This window comes from Salminus brasiliensis, chromosome 17, assembly GCF_030463535.1.
Source record: "Salminus brasiliensis chromosome 17, fSalBra1.hap2, whole genome shotgun sequence".
Lineage (NCBI taxonomy): Eukaryota > Metazoa > Chordata > Actinopteri > Characiformes > Bryconidae > Salminus > Salminus brasiliensis.
Window position 1 is genome coordinate 4,659,261 of NC_132894.1, and position 20,112 is coordinate 4,679,372.

The following is a 20,112-nucleotide window of genomic DNA, read 5'->3' on the forward strand; positions in this document are numbered from 1 at the left end:
AAATGCACCGTAATTATTTATTATTATTATTATTATTATTATTATTGTAGATAATGAGAGATAAATGTAAATAATATTTTAAATATTTGTCTTTGACAAACAAATTAAAAATGTACATTTTTCATTTTGTAGAAATTGTAGGTGGTGAAATTCCAGCAAATCTATAAACTATACTATACGAGAACTGTTTTGCCTCACAATGCTGAATGGATAAGGCAGTAGAGCTGGGAAATATGACAATATTTAATCATATCGTGATCAATTTTGTTATTGTGATAAGAATAAGCTTTTCTAATCATATGGAGGAGACTGTTATTGCTTATTAAACACTGATCAGCTGCAGGTTTCCTTTACCATATCGCCCAGCTCTATAAGGCAGCTATATACAATACATGGATTTTTAGAAAATATATGTTTTAGGCCTAGATATAATGCAAGTTCTTCTCTGAATAGGCAGCCAAATTACACCAAATGTAAATGTCTCTCAAGTAGAGCTGGATGATTCGGAAAAAATCTATATTTTTATGCATATTATTTTAAAAGATATTTTTCATGATATATAATATCTATCACAAACCAACAGCATAACATTTTTAAAAACTGCTGTACTCCAAATATTCTCCCATAATACTCAGTACCATATCATGACTTTTACTAGAATATTAGAATATGCTGCACTCCATTCAATTAAATAAGACTGACTACACTATTTGTAATGGCACGTGCAGTTAATATCCACAATACACTCATAAAATCATATTGTGTATCACTATACAATATAATATTGTCATATTGCCCAGCTACTAATGGGCACTGAACGGTTGCACAGACGGTTGCATTCACCACCACTGTGAACAGTTCTGACTGGGCACATTTTTTTTTTTTTTTAGCAAAGATCATTTCACAGTTCACACGCTCTAATTACCATTTTTATCGTTTAATAATTATAATTATATACGTTTGATTTTTTTTTAATTCGTTTCTTCTTTTTTAAATTTGATTCTTCATCGGCTCGGCTCGGCTATTCCCGGCCTGTCCTGCAGGTGTCGCTCCAGCAGCGGGAAAAATTGAACTAGTCTGAAGCCCGCGCTCAAGAGTTTAGCTACAGAGTGATGAAGAGATCACCAACTCCCTCACTCCCTCTCTCACTCCCGAGGGGGGCAATGAAACATGCTCAGGTCCTGAGCTGTGTATTATCATTCGTGGCACAACCCGACCATCTTTTTGACCAGTTTTGTGGCTCCGTTGAACTTTAGAAGTTGTGTTTTTTTAACGATGAAAACGCGAGACCAAACGGAGGGGCGCTGAGTTAGCCGCCGAGCAGCGTCAAAACTTGGACTTTCCCGAGGAAGATTTCAGCTGATTTTTCAACAATGAGGCTTTTTTAGATCAGTGCGGAGATTATCACAGAAATAAGGTAAGTTCTTAAGCTGTTTCTGGCTCATAATGCCACTTGTTGGACGTCGAGTTTTCAAACGGTTGTTATTATTATTAGCTGAAGTCCGAGCTTTTGTCTGATTGGTGCTAGCTAGCCAGTTAGCTAGCTAGCTATTAGCTAAGGATTAGCTCACCTAGTTACTACCAGCTCTGTGTAGTTCTGATGGATGGATTTAGTCAAAATAAAAGCCTGTACTTTAACATTTCAGCCCAGCTCGGGTGAAAACGTCAAGTGAGACCAGGTTACAGGTAAAAAGTGTCCTGTTTCACCTCCTAATTCAAGTGAAATCAATGAAGCTTTTGTCTCGCAAATTAGCCCAGCTGTGCTGAGAGCTGCTGGGTAGCTCACCAAGCACTGGCTCTGGTATGTGGATAGATAGAGAGATAGAGAGAGAGACAGATAGATAGATAGACAGGCAGGCAGGCAGATAGATAGACAGAGAGATAGATAGACAGAGAGAGAGACAGAGAGAGAGACAGAGAGATAGACAGGCAGGCAGATAGATAGATAGACAGAGAGATAGATAGACAGAGAGAGAGACAGATAGACAGAGAGAGAGACAGATAGACAGAGAGATAGACAGACAGACAGGCAGGCAGATAGATAGACAGACAGGCAGATAGATAGACAGAGAGATAGATAGATAGACAGAGAGATAGATAGACAGAGAGAGAGACAGAGAGATAGACAGGCAGGCAGATAGATAGATAGACAGAGAGATAGATAGACAGAGAGATAGATAGACAGAGAGAGAGACAGAGAGAGAGACAGAGAGATAGACAGGCAGGCAGATAGATAGATAGACAGAGAGATAGATAGACAGAGAGAGAGACAGATAGACAGAGAGAGAGACAGATAGACAGAGAGATAGACAGACAGACAGGCAGGCAGATAGATAGACAGACAGGCAGATAGATAGACAGAGAGATAGATAGACAGACAGATAGATAGATAGACAGAGAGAGAGACAGATAGACAGAGAGACAGATAGACAGAGAGATAGACAGACAGGCAGGCAGAGAGATAGACAGGCAGGCAGATAGACAGAGAGATAGATAGACAGAGAGATAGACAGACAGGCAGGCAGATAGATAGACAGACAGGCAGATAGATAGACAGACAGGCAGGCAGATAGACAGAGAGATAGACAGACAGACAGATAGATAGATAGACAGAGAGAGAGACAGATAGATAGACAGAGAGAGAGATAGACAGAGAGAGAGACAGATAGACAGAGAGATAGATAGACAGATAGACAGAGAGATAGATAGATAGATAGACAGACAGACAGAGAGAGAGACAGACAGAGAGATAGATAGATAGCTATTTAACACACATTCACAAGTGTGTATGGCAGGTCTCTCATGTGTATGTGTCTCATTGTCATGATTTCTGTGTTTAAAAATGTCTTAAAAGTCCTAAAACAAGCAGGTCAGCTCTGATCAGCCTCTTCCACAGGTTGCTGCTTATCCCCTAGCCCCTAGAAGAGCAGGCTGGCACTGCTGCTGCTGCTGCTGCTGCTGCTGCTGCTTCCATTGTGTGGTATTGGAAAATCTGCAGGGTTTTCTAATCCTGGTTTGGAGCTTACACCGAGCAAAACTTTTGTTTATTCCACATCTGACCCACTAAAATCCTTCTGCTTCATTTGTGAGTAATGTCTGTAGAGTGCAGCTATGGAAAAACAGGATCACCAAATGGAGAGAAGAAGGAAATGAGAGAAGAAATGTTGGCATGTCATACGTGGTTAGGTTTTTTCCCCCCTGTCTGTCTTCCTTTTCTTTTTTTCTTCACGTTGATATTTTTGTTTATGTGTCTGTCAGCAGTCATTTATCTCCACTGCTGCAGTGGAGTGTACGTTGAGGTGTAAATGAAAGGAGGGGTTTACCCAGCATCTGTTGAACCCTGATGCTGAACGCGTTTGATCAGCCAAGGCCTTTTTGGTGGTGAAGTTTGCTTATTTTAGTTTTGCAGGGTGATGTTGGGTGACGCAGACTTCTTTTGGCCTGGTTGCTCCAGTCTAAGACTAAATAACACTTTAACTTAAGACACCACACATGAACATGGTTAAAAAAAAAAACATGCAGATCCCACTATGTTAAAGGGACACTCTGACCAAAATAAGAGACCTTATGTGTTATTTCTCATTTTTAAAGGTTAGGAATCCCTCCTCCCCCTCTTTTCAGATATTGCGAGCTGGAGGTGGGAAAACTACAGCTGCTTTGGGGTGGGTTTTTGGGGCCTGCTGATTGATGTGTGTTATTTTTACTAGCTGGCAAATGCAGAAGCCAGATAGCCAACGTTACTGCGTCAGAAACCAGATATCCTCAAGTAACTGCTTAACAGCCTTGGAATATATTTAGGACTGTGAGTAGAATGGTTTACTCAATGGATAGAAATGACTTGGATAAGGACTTCACCAAGCTAGGAGCTCATAGCTGCCTGGATGTGTAGATCCCCTACTTCAGTTGCCTTCTTTTCTCTGGTTTAAAAAGTAATACAGCTTGTGCTGCTGCAGTGGTATTATCCACTAAGCTAGCCAACCATTCTGGCTGTAGCTTTCTTCTCTTTGTATTTTCCACACTCTGGAAAAGCTGTTTTGTCTACAACTGTGGGAAGAAGTATGTTAAGGATTGAATGGTTGTAAAACGCATGCCGTACGACCATTGAGAGTACCTGTGGTTCTGATAGCTAGCCTAGACAGTGATCTAGTGGCGATTATGGCATATTTGCAGCACCTTGCTGGTTATTGTGGCAGATTCTTCTAATCTGATGCAGATATTGAAATCTTGATTGAGATATGGCTTGTGAATTTCAGATAAGACTGAATGCCGTACTACAGAATGGCTGGGCGATACAGCGTTGTTGTGGTGGTAGGATGTCTGATTTAGTCCTGGTTAATTGCAAGAGTTTTTATTTGTATTTTTATTTTTGTCCATTTCAGTTGTGAAAATGAGACGTGTCATTTCTTTATTGTCCCATACACTTGTAGAGTACAATGAAATTCTTCTATTCACATATCCTAGCTTAGAAAGCCAGGGTCAGAGCATGGGGTCCTTGCTCAGCTCCATCAATGCCGATGTGATCAATAACCCTGCTCTCTAACCACTTAGCCACCCAATAACAGTTATCCTGATGTATCATATCCCATTAATGCTGCAAATAAAATGTAGAGACTAGTTTTAGACCAGAATGTCCCCTAAAACCATTCTGTAAAATCCAGTGTTCGTCTTTGCTTTTCTTCTACTACAAAGGACCAAGTGGGGTCATGCTCCTCATGACGCAAGCTGTCGATGACGGTAGACTTTCATGAGGCAGTGACAGGAAATTAATTCACCATGATGAATCTGGAGCTGCTGCGGGCATGGTAAATCCCTGACTTTCTGGAATGTATAAGTGTATTCAGCTCATGAACATGGAGCACGTTGGACCACTCACAAAGTCTTTTTTGTTAGATTTAGAAATATGCGGCGTATGGGGAAAAAACCTTCAGGGAGTTTTAGTTCATTACAGGGAGCTTTAGCAGCCTGAAGAAGTGTGAGGTTAGTGGACAAACGGCTTACTGCTTTGTGTGTGGAATTGATCAACCCATACTCCACCCACAAATACACAAGTACATCTTTTGGACAAGCTTTAAAGCGAGGGAAAGATGCGTTTTTGGATAAATAATGAATATGTGATTCACATTTTACTCTTCAGTTCTTGTTTAGAGTCTCAGTAACTCATTAAAGGGCCATACAGTGGACGTGCAAAAGTAAGAAGATCTAGTAAATGAGCATTTGTAAATTTCAAAATTACATGCACTCATTAGTACATCTATAGAAGCTGTAATATAAGCAATATAAGCAGGCAGGCAACACATTTGCAAATGTCCACCATATTCATTCACGCTGAAGATATACTATTTTGCATATGAAGACTAGAGTTGCATATATCTGCCTTAAAGGCACAGTAACACAATCAGCCTGAGCAATTAAAAATGGTAAAAAAAAAAAAAAACAGGTTGGACAATGGTCATACAAAAAGGATTTAGGTCCCTTATGCATAAAAACCACACAGACGTCATAAGTGGACCCAAGACGACGTGTAAGGACATGGGCCTTCTAATATGCTGTGCTACACTGTTTTCAGAACTATGCAGGCTGGAAGTGACTACAGATATTCCCACTGTTTTCAAAAGCGATAGCTCAATTATTCAACCTCAAAAAATGCACTGTCTACAATCTGCTGTTCTTAAAATGCTACTTTTTTAAAGTAGAGCTGGGCAATATGACGGTATGACTATGTATGGTACAATATGTGCTATACTGAGGTGTTTAATGGATATGGTCAGTTTTTGAAGATTGGAGAACACTAAACACAGTCCTGGTTAATTGGATTAAGTGCAGTTTGTGAAATGTTGAATTAAAATCATTTGTTCTTGTAGGTTTTGCTAGTATTTCTTAAGTGAGCCGCTGGGTGCTTTTTTTGGCCATTGCATTTTATTAGATATCAGAAGAAACAAATGTCGTAGCACATTGCGTATCATGAGTTATCGTAAAATGTAATGTGATATAATGTGATGCCTTATCGACCCCCCCCCTTACTTACAGGCTTAGAAAATAACCAGATTAAGGTAAATAATACACTCAGTTTACATCTATAGTGTACTGCGTTGTATTGTTTGTTCCCTATCCTCACTTCAGATGGTTCGATCAAGACTCTATAAAACTCAGCTTTTATTTTAAGTATTGTATTTTATTTTATAATATGTTCTCCGTTGCTTACAATGAAAATATGAAACATTTAGTTTAAGGCACTCTGTTTTTGCTGTGTTGGCAAATGCATCGCATAGAAACCATTGTATTGTATCAAATTCTGTGAATCATTATACTCCTGAAAGCATTGATGGGGTATAGTTGTGTTTTTGTTTATTTGTAGCTCGCTCCAGCAAAGAAGACACTCACAATCAACATGGGTTTCATTCAAATCCACTAAGATTGTTGGTCCTGCAAAACGTTCCTTTCAGCCCAAACACTGGTGCGTTTACTTTCCTCCACGTCTGAAAACTGTGGTGACGAGAGGCCTCTAATCCAGAAGTGCCCCAGAGCGTACTGACACGGATGCTGAAGGGTGTGTCGTTTGCGGAGAGGGAGAGGGAGAGGAGCTTTCAATTCTGCATCAAATAACCAGCCAGACTTTGTGGTGTGGATTTCAGATGATGCGAATGTGGTGGAAATGCACGGAAATTGTTTAAGTTGAGCCTTAACTCTTGAAAGTTAACATACCAAGAATTGCATTCCCCAGCGCTGCCGCAGTGGGCTTTCAGCTCAAGTTTATAAATAACCGTAATTACAGTGCTTGCAAGGAAGGGAAAGAAAAAAACGGTGTGGTCGTTTGGGAATGGTCCTATATGCTCTCAATGCTGTTTCCACTTAGCCAGTCCCACTTTTACACAAATCTAGGCCGTAGAACCTCTTAGTCATGAGGTTTTTAGGGATGAACTGAGTTTTGGGAGATTAAAGGTTAGGGCTTGTTAAAGAGTGCTGAATCCCATGTTCAGACCAAAATGAGGCGCTTTGCCTTGGAGTTTTGCATCCGTGTGTGTTTGCCAGCTGCGTGTTGACAAGGTTTGATTGTTCGGGAGATCGATTACTTGCAGCTGCCGGCACTGCAGATACTGTGGACTGGGTGATGGCTTCTATGTAGCCCTATTGCGATTGTGTTGGTTACGGTATGCTTTGTATATACGTGGTAAAAGATAGCATAGGAGTCCAAATATATAAGCTGGGATTACTTAAGGAACGGTATTTCATACGGTATTTTTAATTGGTGAGTGTAATTGACACTGTGAAAGTACTGTTATCTAATATTGTCCACTCTTAATGATGCGTATGCATTCCTAAACTGTATAAAATTGATCAGAAACCGCATGGATCAGCATAACCGAGACATACAGCATTCATTTGTGATATGCAGTAAAATCTATTACACAAATGCACATAATTACTGCAGTACTCCAGTACCACCCAAGCACTCTGCTCTGATACCCTTATGCATTCCTAGCTAAAGCATAGATTTTGCAGTTGTTGTATACAGGTTCTGTATAATTGGTCAAAATCTCTCTTTTTTTTTTTTTGGTCCATGCACTTTTTTTTAGTTATACTGACCACACCTGGAAGAGGTGGACAATAAAACTATTCTCATTATTCTGTTAAAATATGCCTTTGTTTGGACATTGTGGATATGATCAAGGCCTCAGACCAACTGCATGTTTCATTAAAAAGAGTAAAATAACCCTGTTAAACTGGATGTAGTGTCGTTTCGATTTCTGGCACTACTACTGCAGTTCATTTGAGAAGTACTTACAAATAGAGCTGGTCATCTCTGTTGTGTATATTCTGAAAATGTTTTCATTTATTTATGTTTTTACTGCATCACCCATCCCCGATATCGCAGTGCACTTACAAACCTCTTTTTTTGAGACAATTTATCAAGATAGCAGTAACTTATTGTCGTATTGCCGACCCCTAACTTGCAGATGCTGTGAGACTATGACTTTGTCTGGTGTGTCCCTCGCCAAGACTGCTTCAGTCCAGTTTGGTCGTGGTTTTTATTTAACGGGGTGGTCTGGAAAGTACTTGTGATGTCGATCCAGGCTGTGAAACTGAAATACTTCGGTTTGGGCTCGGGCTGGTGTGATTGAAATTCTGTGAGCGATTGACTTCTACTGTGGGCCAGAAACCAGCAAGGCTACTTGCAAGTCCTCTTTTCTCAGACACTTCCCTTGCCACCAAGATTGAAAAGCCTGGTGGTCTGAAGAAACCACTCTGCATTGCCAGTTCATCACATCTGTGCATCTTTAGGCTGCATACTTTAGGGACCAGCATACGGTTCATGGTTTTGCTGGTGTTGTCACTTTCTTTGGTTTCTTGATGCTAGGGACCGGGTGGTTGCTGGTTTTAATTATACAGCACAGTTTGAAGATGCAGTTGATTGACCAAGACATGTTTGGTATCTGACGTGTGTCTTCTTACTTATAGCTGAAGATCTCATCCAGTCTCATCTCTTCAAACGCTTTTATGAAATGTGTTTAAGGCCACTCAGAATGAGTCCAGGTCTTCATTTGATTAAGGGGGGGAATTTTAAGTAGGGCTTCACTGATCCATCTTGTTCTTTTCTAATACAGAGGCCGATACATGAACTTTGCGCATTGGCCGATACCCAGTAACGATACAATATTGTTGTTGTTAAATTCATAAATCATATATCTTAACATGTGGGAGAGACTTAAGGCATCAGGGTTGACTTAAAATTTCTTTACTAACTGTATAAAACATACTATAACAAATGAACATGTGTGTGTATATATTTATATATAAATAAATAAATGTTCAAAACCATCGAGAGAGAGAGAGAGAGAGACCCTATTTCTGTTTATTTGTCACTAAAATAATAACTGCTGGACCTTAGCACAGTGTTGTCTGGGCTCAGGACTTTTATTCTGAAATTCGAAAGACTGTAAGACTTTTAAGGAGCTAGCAGCTCCTCCCTTCTCAAGCTGGATTACTCGCTGAGAGATGAAGACAGGTTGAGGGCCTCGCCTTTGCTGTTTGCTATGATGTGTATCACATCTGTTTATCCGATACCCAACCTAGCTATTTCATTTATTTATTTATTTTTAGCATCAGAATCGATATCCAATCCTAGTATTGGATCAGTGCAGTCCACATTTTGAGTACCTGTATCCTACTGTGTGGGACAGGCCCCAGGATGAAGTATGGTTACACAGTTATAAGCTTAACAGTAAACAGAAGCAGCAGCAGTGGTGGCACTAATCTCATAATTGATGTAAGCTGTTGTAGGTGTTGTTACCTGTGGTGAAATCTGTGATGGTTTTGTTCACTCAGGATTAAAAAATCCTCTCATTTCATCCCTACTTGGCTCTTATAGGAGTAGTTCTGTAATTGCGCGGCTCGAATATCCACCTCCTCCCAGTTGAGTCCGTCTCTGAGGTCATGCAGGAAGTGGCCTGTCTGGTGTGTGGACAGAATGACTTGTGTGTGGTAGACATTATAAAACATATCCTTCATCCTCAGTGGGCAGCCGCTGAGGTCATTGGCTGTATTCCTGATAGCTATGTGAGCAGTGTTGGCTTCATCAGCTTTTAAATAAATATAATAACCAAAGCTTTTTCAGTCACACACTCAAACTAGCCATGATAAAAAAAAAAAAATCTGATGATTGAAATGAACTAAAAACCAGCTCCATGGCAAGGCTTAGGAAAGGTTGGAAAGCTGGGGTCAGAGCATGGGGTCGCCATGCTAAGGCTCTGCCTTGAGCGAAGAGGGTTAAGGGCATTCCTAAGGAGCCCCAACAGTAGAGGCTTGGTGAACCAACAATGCTGTGGTCAGTAACTGTAATATTTCCTAATGTTTTATGGTGGTACCAGTGTATTGGGCACACCAGTGATTCCTTTCCATTAATGATTGGGACAGTGGAGGGGTGATAGATGGTGAAGCATCAGCTTGACTATTTCAGTACTAAAACCTGGTGCTGTCCCCCAACTAGAACCTGACTGGTAGGAATAAGTGTAGTCCTGTTCCGGTGCCTCCGGAGGTCACGTTGGTTCGAGTGTGGTTTGCTAGGGTGTCCGCCCTCTAATCTGCAGGCCAGCGTTCACTGGGATTTTCAGAGAGCTTTGTGTTTATCTCACAGGAACGTGGACACAAACTTTGATTAGAAACCCAGCCATTCATTTGTGAGTGCAAGAGCAAACATCAGTCCATCCTCTTCTTAATCTGAGTAAATACATCCCAGAGATTTTACAAAACTGTTTGTGCCTTAATAGAGCGTTGACATCTCTCTCTCAAACTTTGCTAGAAAAAAGAAATTTCAGTCGGTTTCCATAACTTTCCAAAACACATTTCCACTTTCCATTGTGGTCTTAGAGATGAGCCAAGCTAGATTTGAGAAGGGCAAAGGCTTGGGTGACTCTGCAGTAGGGCTGTGCAATATGGTAAAAATACTATATCATGATAGTTAAAGACTAAAGAATTTTTACGATACAATAAAATATCGTCATATGGCAAAGCTTTACTCAGGAGGGTATTTTTGTTTTGTCAAAGTAATTATACCTTGATTTTTTTTTTTTTTACTTTTAGCTTTTAGCTTACACCTAGTCGCTTCATTACTAGATTAGTATTTGGGTAGTCGAATGTGCCTTGTGGCTCTAATGCATCTCAGACATCCTCCTGAAGAGGTTTGAGGATCCGTGATCTGGTTTAAATGAGTCTTGGGTGGGTTAACACTTGCACTTTTATATGGCTTGGCCTTATCCAGATATAATCCTGACGCATGTACTCAAGACGCATGTAGTGATCAGGTGTAAACTGGGTCTGGGGCAGATGTTTTGTGTTATAAATTGATATTCAGTGTCTTTATTGCACTGTGGTTGAGCAGAGTGGTTAGATGATATTGGCTACTGCACTAAAACAACTGCATTGTATGTATTGTTTTACATGTGGCAACCTCTACAATAAGTTTTCTCCATAATGCAAATGTGGATGTGGTCCAAGTTTCTGCATTTCATAGATGTTCGCATATCCGCATTGGCTGGAAGTGTAAAAATACATTTAAGCTACATTCACACAGAAGGGAAAAGGGGCCAGAATCCTTTTTTGTCATATGTGACACCGATGTGGTGTTGAAATCCTATACGTGACCATGCAACTTCGTCTGAACCACCGGAGTTCATTTGACTTTCACGTCAGTCCAGCTCCACGTTTGTCATAAATGTGTGCTGAGGAGCAGGGCAAGTGGACAGCAGTGAGGGAGGTTTTCAGTTAACAGATAACAGGCCTTCAAACTGTTCAAACGCATATCAGATATATTTCACATTTGATCACATTCTGATCAGCCGGATTTGGTGACTTTGGGGCCACTTTACCTGCTGTGTGAACGTGGCCTTAGTCCACAATTTTAATTATTTCGTGATACTGGGTTCACAATTCATTATTCTCACAATTTAGAGTTTAGAGAATTTTCTGCGTGGTGTAGAACATGATTGTACTGGTTGTGAACCTTCGTTTTCACACGCTGCTGTTGAATGTAATTGCTTTAAAAATATGAATTAATAAGGTGGAGAAACTTTACTGTGCAACACGGAGCAGCTCATTTCCACCTGCTCAAGTTCACGTGTTTCCTAGGTGTTTCTTAGGTATTTCCATCATTATAGTAGAGCGGCTCTGGAGATCAGCTGTTGATACCTGTGGGAAACCATTTTCTAAAGCTCACCTGAGCCATTGGGAAACTGTATGTATCTGGAGATGTTCTTACAAACTAGTAGTATGATCAGTCTTGGTGGTGATCTGTTTTCTACTCAGACAGCATGTACAAACACTGTTCACATCCAGTATTAATATCTAGTGTATCTCCATAGTCGGTTCTTCATTGTGCGTTGTCCTGTATCACAGTTTTTAGGGGTTTCTTGGTCCCTTGTGTTGGCAGATATGTACAGTTAAAAACCATTGCATGCATACCATTTCCCACCCCCAGTTGAAGTGGAGCTTCTAATCTAAGGTGATTTTAAAAGGCAGTAAGCCACGAGTGGGTGTGTATTGCAGTGATCTTTTGGTACAATAAAAGCATGTCTGGAACACAGTAAAATCACAAACACATGGCCTTAGTACTTATTACTTTTACAACATGGCAGCCAAGTACACCATGTAAAATTGGCTAAATTGAATGTTATTGATGATGATTAGAATAAACAGACAGTTAATACTTTTAATAGCAAGCTGTGGCTGCAAAGCACAAAGTCCTAGATATTCCCAGCACAACAGTTTCTAATAAGTTTCAGTCACGCATGTGTTTAACAGTGTTTTAAAAGAATAAACACACTTTTAACCCATAAACTGTCTTCAGTTAGCTCACAGTTAGTCTTCACTCTTTAATTAACAGGCTTGCTCTTCACATAAAATTACATGATTTTGAATTTTAGCCCAAATTCTTCCAAATGGTTCCCTGTGTGAGATATGGAAATTAGGATTTGGTATGTTGGTATAAACACCTTTTTTATATCATGGAGATTCTTTGAGCTTGGAAAAAGACTTGGAACGAAACCTCCTTGGCACCTTCTTTTTTCCTTTCACAGGCTTTGCCAGAACAGATTAAATTAATGAACTTAATTTTCTTCATTAAGTTACTCAGTTGGAATTTCTACAAGCGCTCATTAAGGACAAACACCTATGTTTAAGTGCATATTTCGACTCCAGTCTTCTCCAAGAAGAAGGAGTTCATGTCAAACTAGTGAGGAAAAACAAAGTATTCATTAATTTCTCAATGTGATCCATGTAATTTGTTCATTTTTAAAGTCTGTTGATGCTTTCTCCAGTGTGTTTATGCACTGTTCCCTTAAAAACATACCACTATATCTGTGAAATGGAAGCAACGCAGAGGAGAACGCAAACATTCAACCCACTGAGCAACGTGAGCAATATTGATTGATTACAAACAATATGAATTGTTTGTAATCAAGGTAGAATGTGCAGTTGATTCATGTTAATCATGATGTTGATTTGAGGTCTCATGGTTCGGCAGTAATTTAATTACTGACTGATTAAACACTCCATTATATTCTCAAAAGAAAACCACTGAAGTCAGGAAAAAGATACCCTGTGCTGGAACCTAAAATGGAGTGTTCACCATGGGCTCAGGTCTGCTTTGGCATTTGATGTTTGGCATCAAATAAAACTGATTCTTGATATTTTCATCTTTGTATTGTGATGTTTATCACTCTTCCTTTTAAAACAGGCGGGTGACAGAAATGGTCTTCGCTCCAGTTCTCTCTCCGACTCTGCAGCAGCTCTGAGCTCGGGTTCAGAATGGCAAAAGTAAGTCAGAAAGGCGAGGCTGCGAGATTCCGTTCGGAGATGCCAACTAAACCCAGAGCTCTGCAGTGAAGCAGAATCAACAGCCGCAGTTCGTCATTCCCTGATTAATGGTGCTATAATGTCAGTAGGTTTAAAATAGCAAATAAAGTATCATGAATCTTGGGAGGCTTGAAGACGTCGGAGTAAAGCTGGCTTTGGTTTAAGTTTAGGACCATCAAGGATAATTTATCCTTGTCCTACTGACATTTATTTAAAAATTATATTTTACAAATAGAAACATTTTTTAACAAAATGACCGGCCTTGTGAAAGCTTTTTAGAGATGACAAAATACTAGAAAGTCATATATGAATGACTCAGCTACTGTTTCTTACTATAAGAGGAGAATTTGGTTACATTATCATTACACAAATGGTCAATGAATCATTAGTGGTTTAACAAGACCATATACACCAATCATTAGCATAGCACCTTTTGTGAGGTGGGGCCTCCATTGATTGCATCAATGAGCCTTAGGTGGCCACGATCCTTGTCTTTTCTTTGGACTGTTTTTGGTCTGTACTGGCCACTGCATTGTGGGAACACCCCACAAGACCTGCCTAATGTTTTGGGAGATGATCAGACCCAGTCGTCAAGAAAAAAGCCCTCTCAGTTTCATGGTTTTATGTCAGAGTGGCTCAGATCCTTATACGTATCCGTTCTTTCAGCATTTAACCAATCACAGTCAGGAACTGACTGTAGGTGAGGATAATCAGTGTTTTTCACACCACCCGTCAGCCTTAACATTAGAACATTGGTTCTAATGTTCAGGCTGATTAGTGTAGTGTAGAGGGGTGATTGTGAGAAGTGAGAGCCCTAAACGGCTGTGCAGTTTTATACGATAAAGATTCCTCAGTCTTCATAACGCCCTCAAACACACATGACTTCAGTCTTCCTCTGTCAGCAGTCTGCTGATTTGGTGAAAAGTTAATGACAGGCCTCTCATTTGTATCCTAGTGAATTATAGCGTCCGGTCATACTGGATTTTTTTTACCATGGCTTCAGCGTACTGCAGAGCACACTCCTGGAGTAACATTTATACTAGGGACAAATTTAGATGTTTTAAGCTTTTGTAATTAATAATAAATATTATAGTAATAAATATTTACTGAACTCCAGAAGAGCTGAGTGTTAAAAATATTCGCTTTACTGTATTTGTAGCTAGTGATGCAGCGATCCGGCTTCTTCAGTTCCGATACCGATACATGAACTTTGCATCTATCGATCGATACCGATACCAGTCTGATACCATTGCTGAATTAATAAACCGTACATCTCACCATGTGGGAGAGACTTGAGGCATCAGGATTTACTTAAACATACTTTATATCATCTAACAAATTAACGTATAGATATAAATGTACTAAACTGCCATTTATTTAATTGCACATTTAATACAGTCTCACACTAACAAATTAAAGTGGAAGGATCAGTTCCATGGATCGGCCCAATTATTCAATACCCGATCCAGATAATTTTGTTAATATCGGGACCGATATCCGATCCTAATATTGGTTTAGCGCCTCCCTGTTTGTAGCCTTTTAATTTTTACATTTTGAATCATGCTAATCCAACTGAATTTAGTCCTAGTTTCTGTATTTTATACATGTTTATGAATGAAGATGGGTATGTCGGCTCACTGGTTCCTCATGTTTGTCACTAATATTAACCGATTTATGTGGCAGCATAATTATGCATTATGTGGCAATTCTGAGTATCTGAAATCTGTTCCATCTGCTGGACAACTAAAAAACATGACTGTCAGCAGAACATCAAATTAAATTTGTATTGATTCCACAGCCATCTGTTGCTGGAAGTCCAAGACTGCAGAACATGCCTTGCTCTTTCTGGGTGGGAAGGATAACCTACGCATAGTGTCCCCCATCAGTCAGCTAATGTAACAGAATTCACTGTTAGCATCCTCCTCTAAGCATGTTGTGCTTGAGTGTCGTGGTGCTGATGTTATTAGTCTGAGTTTATGTGGTGGAGCTTTACATAACTGGTAGGACGCATGTGCTAGACTGCATGCCCCCAGTCCCGGTAGGATCTCACAGCCAGTAGAGTCCCTTGTAGCTATTAGGTGGGAATGGACAAAGACTAAATCATGGCAATCTTTGGCCAAAAAAAACAAACTGTGCTGTGAAATTAGACTTTATTTTTAAAAATATGTCTGAGCAGTATTTGTCTGATTTAGTGCTAGCATTAAACTCTGCAGGGCGTTGGGTCTGCATGTTATCGTTTGCTTTAATATGGTTTCTTGTCTCAGTTTAGCCTCAACTTCCCTTCTACGACTTCCCTTTCTTATTGCCTACATTGACGTATAGCTGGTCTTTGCTTCTGCATTGTGTCTACCCATTCAGCACTGGTTAATCTTTCATTTTAATGCTAACAGAAAATTAATGAGCTGTTTATTTTGTGCAGGCATTGTTACGATTAGGGTCTCGCTGGTGTTTTTGCAGGCAGAAATAAAAAAGCAACTGTGCTGGGGCTTTTAGGGATGCATTGCTGAGGTCGTTACCAAGAAGACATACAGTGGCTGGTTGGCAGGTTTGGCATGGCTTTGTCTCTAATTTATGCTGTTATATATAACTGATTATGGTTATATATTAAGGCAGAGTAACAAGTTGACTGTGTAGAATCTCTGGTTTTCTGTGTTTGCTCTTTAAATAGAGGCAGCTCTATTGCTTCAAATACGTCACATTTTAGCCTCCTAACAACCGTACTCTCACCTGTTAGGCAAGCCAAACTCTTTAGAAATCTGTTTTTCCTTTTTGTTGTTGCTTCTTTTTTTCCCCGTCTGTTAATCAGACGTCAGTTAATGAACTCTTGCAGGTAGTAAAATGGTAAAAATAGTTTCAGGGCTGGTGTGGAGGCAGGTTTTCATTTCCACCAAATGATTCAACAAGTGGAATCAGGTGTGCTACTGGTCGATTAGAGTAAAAGCCAACACCCCGTGATGTTGATGCACATTCAGCCGCTGCCATCTGTGCTATCTGTACGAATGAGAAGTTCAAGCGCCATCAAGCCAACTAATCAATGGCCTCCTTTCCACTGCAGAGCCGAATGGTTAGTAAGGTCGCGGCGCATTCTGCGCTGGTACGGACCCTGTTAGACAGGTTATGGTTTCTTTTTGCATTTGCTGCGTTGCTAAACCTGGACCAGGAATGGCATGGAGTCTCGTAATAATTATGCGACGGTTGCTGTCGTTGGATGTTTCTGGTCTTAAATTTCTGTCCTGATTTCACAGAGTTTGCAAGTTAGCTTGCAAAATGGAGCGTACTAAATGCACAATGAGGAACTATGAGGTTTTTTGGGGTTGTTTGTGTGCTCGAAGCAGAGACTAAAATATGATATTGGTTATTTATTATAGATATTATATAATGGTTGGTGTGGCGGAAAAGATAACACGAATACCTGCCAGTGAGCTACAACACCATGTCAGAGACTGGGGTTCGATTCCCACCAATAAGAGTCCTTGGGCAAGACTCCTAACACTACATTGGCCCACCTCTGTAATACCAGTCGCCTTGTAAGTTGCTCTGGATATGTGAATGTAATGTAAATAGAAGTGCATATATAGTGAGCAGTCCTTGTATTCTAATAACTATCAATAACACATATATATATATATATATATATATATATATATATATATATATATATATATATATATATATATATATATATAATTATTGTGTGTTATTGATCATCTTAAGTTATTAGAATACAAGGACCGCTCACTCATCAGTGCTTTATTGTTGATCAGTTTTGTTAAGCTGACCTCAGTATCGGCTAATGTTTTCGACCATGATTTGGTAATGTTTGTGTTGGGTTATGGGCTTAGACCTGGCTGCTCTGTTGGTTCTAAATGCCATTGCTGGTTTAGTTGTCTTTATTCTTTTTCCGTTCAAATGCAGCACTGAATACCCGTCACCCGTAACCAAAAGCACATTTCTGTCTCTGCGCTCTCAGCCTTTTTTCCCCCCCTTGATTTTTCTGAAGAATGTCTTGTGTATTGTTGTGATTGGAGAGCCGGCATGCGATTGACCTAAATGTTCAACTTGATCTGACTCAAAATCTCTGTGCAGCTTGCAGCGATTTAATGAAATTCAAAACAGCTGTGTGAGTGCATGCTAATCAGTTCTGCACTGACTGTACAGTAATTTTTAGACGTGTTCCTTGGGATGCATTGAAATATGGGAACTGTGGACTGCTGCCAGTATCTGATCTTTCATGTATAAATCCCTGTTTTCCTTTGTAGAGGGGCTGGTATCCGGTAACAGTGTTTCTGTATGATCTGTTATTACTTGAGGTCTACTTTTAACGTGTGGTTTTATGTTTCAAAATTGGTCATCGTTCATTTTTACATGTGCATGTCCAACATTTTTTTTTTCATCCCTTAGCCTTTAAGACTGATCAGAGAAGGGAGTGTTAATGGGTGTGGCGATACTGCCTACATATACTACTACTACTACTACTACTACTAATAATAATAATAATAATAATAATTATAATATAAAAAGTGAGGGATTCCGTTTCTCTCTTCTCAGGGCCCTTTAAAATCTGTTTTAAAAAAACAAATAAATAATATATATATATATAAATCCCTCACTTAAATAAATACCCCAGACAAACTAATAATACTGCCAACCATTTGAAAATAAATCCTTAGTACAGTCTTGCTGACCCTTTTTACGGCCCATGAGAAATGTTTGTTTATGTCCTGCGAAGGTGAGGTTACTTGCTCCTCTGACGTTCCTTAATGGGCTCATGCTCTTTGGGGAGCTAAAGCTGGACCACATGTGTGACAGCGGGAGGTCCAGGCAGAGTTAGCAAGCTGCCTGCTGTTTTAACGACCAGCAATGTTTTACTGACCTCGTCTAAGAGTGGTGTTGAATTCTCATAGGAAAAGAGTCTGCTTGATTTTTGTATAAATCATAGTCGTGTCTGTAGGCTGCTGTTCTTCTCTGTAAAGCTGATCCGTTTACATTGAAGGCATTTAGCAGATGCTCTTATCCAGAAGTTTCTATCATCTAGAATCCAGAAGATACCTCTAAGCTTGGATATTACTGAATACAGAAGTCAGTATGGCGACCACAATACACGGCAGCACACTTCACCCAGGTACTCCTAGAAGAGGTGGGTCTTCAGTCAGCGTTTGAAGACCCAGGGGAAGTTCATTCCACCACTTCGGTGCCAGCACAGGGAAAAAAAGTCTGGATGCTTGCTTCCATAGGTCTTAAAGGATGGTGGGTCAAGCCGAGCCATACTTTTTAGTTTATTATTATTTTTTTCTTCTTAAAGATTGTAAAGAAGTGTACACAATTGCGGTTAAGTGTAACATGCATTAAAGTACCTCCCATAAAAATAACCAGATTCTGTTACCGCAAACAACCATCCAAGCACAAGTAACGGCCTCTTACAGACCGTTTTTGTGTACTTTATGTGGATGAGAATTGAGATCTACACCACTGTGGCTACTATACATTGCTGTGTGCTTGGTCCCCCTCCTCCAGCCCTCCCATCTGCTAAAAGACTTACGGGCCTTAAATCGAGGTGATCTTTAAACAAAAGCCCTATTTCTGTTTCAGCCGCACATTCCTATTTGGAGACAGCTCTTTCATTCAGAACAACTCCAGCTGCATCTGGCCTCCATAAAGAGTCTATGGCTGAATTACCTCAGGACCTTTTTTTTTACCCCCCCCCTCTTCTTTCCCCCTTCTTTCTTGTTCCGTTCCTCTGGGACATCGTGCCGGGAGCTTGGCCAAGTACAAGGTTCTCCATCAGCGAGGTGCTAAGGGAGGTCCTACGTGCAGCGAATGGGAAGAAAGGATGTAAATCTCAGATTTGGTTCGATTATGATTCAGAAGTGATATTTTGTTTTTAAGAATTGCCTTTAGAAATACAGTAAATGCACACATTCCTGAAAAGTGTTTACACTGTATTGGAACATGAACAGTTTTAGAAAATAACCTACATTTAGGATATTTATTTCTATTTTTATTTGCTGGCACATACTACTTCTAGAGTTGCAAAAAGAAGAAAATGCTCCACTGCATCCTTTCGTACTGCTGTCAAGCTCAACACGCTTGGAGGAGAACACTAACCAGCAGTGTTTTATATGGAAGACCGAACAAGAAGAATCTTTCAAGCATTTTCTTACGTGTTTCTTATGCATTAGCTGGATTTCCATTCAGACATCTTACAAATGTTGTTTTGCCTTTTGTTCTGTCAAAATTCCATAATTATGCCTAAGAGGAGTTAGCGTCACTTGCCCAACTAATGAAGGCTGAAATCTGCGCCGCCCCAACGATGTCCACCATATGTCTAGATAACAGCACAGAGCCATTTCTTAGACTAAATATTCTGCAATACCGAATCCAAAACTAAAGTTTGTGCTGATTGGACCATCCATTCTGGAAGTCATTTTCGGACCCCCGTGCCAACTAATAAAAGGCTTGATGCATCGTTGTTTTTTCAGAAAACTTTTTTCCTTCACAGTTTCACATTTCGGCTTCAGCAATATCTTTTCCAGCACATGCTAGCGTTAAATTCTGTCGCGATGTTTGTGTGTTTTAGGAAAAATTCGAATTATATTAATTTTTCCTATAATTTAGTTTTATTTTCTGTGCATTTTTAACATTCAAAACACAGTGCATTTGATTTGAAGTTGCAGCTAAGATTTTTTTTTTTCTCTCTCTCGCTCTCTCTCTCTCTCTCTCTCTCAATGTTTCCGTTTGAGAGATGAGAAGTTTGATACCGCAGAG

General features: G+C 39.9%; 1 protein-coding gene across 6 annotated transcripts in view; it reads left to right on the forward strand.

Annotated features, from left to right (window-relative positions):
• The first annotated feature begins 1,119 nt into the window (after positions 1–1,119).
• The window catches only part of LOC140538581 (myosin IXB), an 81,758-nt gene continuing 62,765 nt past the window's right edge, over positions 1,120–20,112 (forward strand). For all 6 annotated transcript variants that reach the window (XR_011977768.1, XM_072661206.1, XM_072661207.1 and 3 more), the window contains exon 1: positions 1,120–1,417. The gene's annotated coding sequence lies outside the window, so the exon portion shown is untranslated. The remainder of the gene's footprint in view (positions 1,418–20,112) is intronic.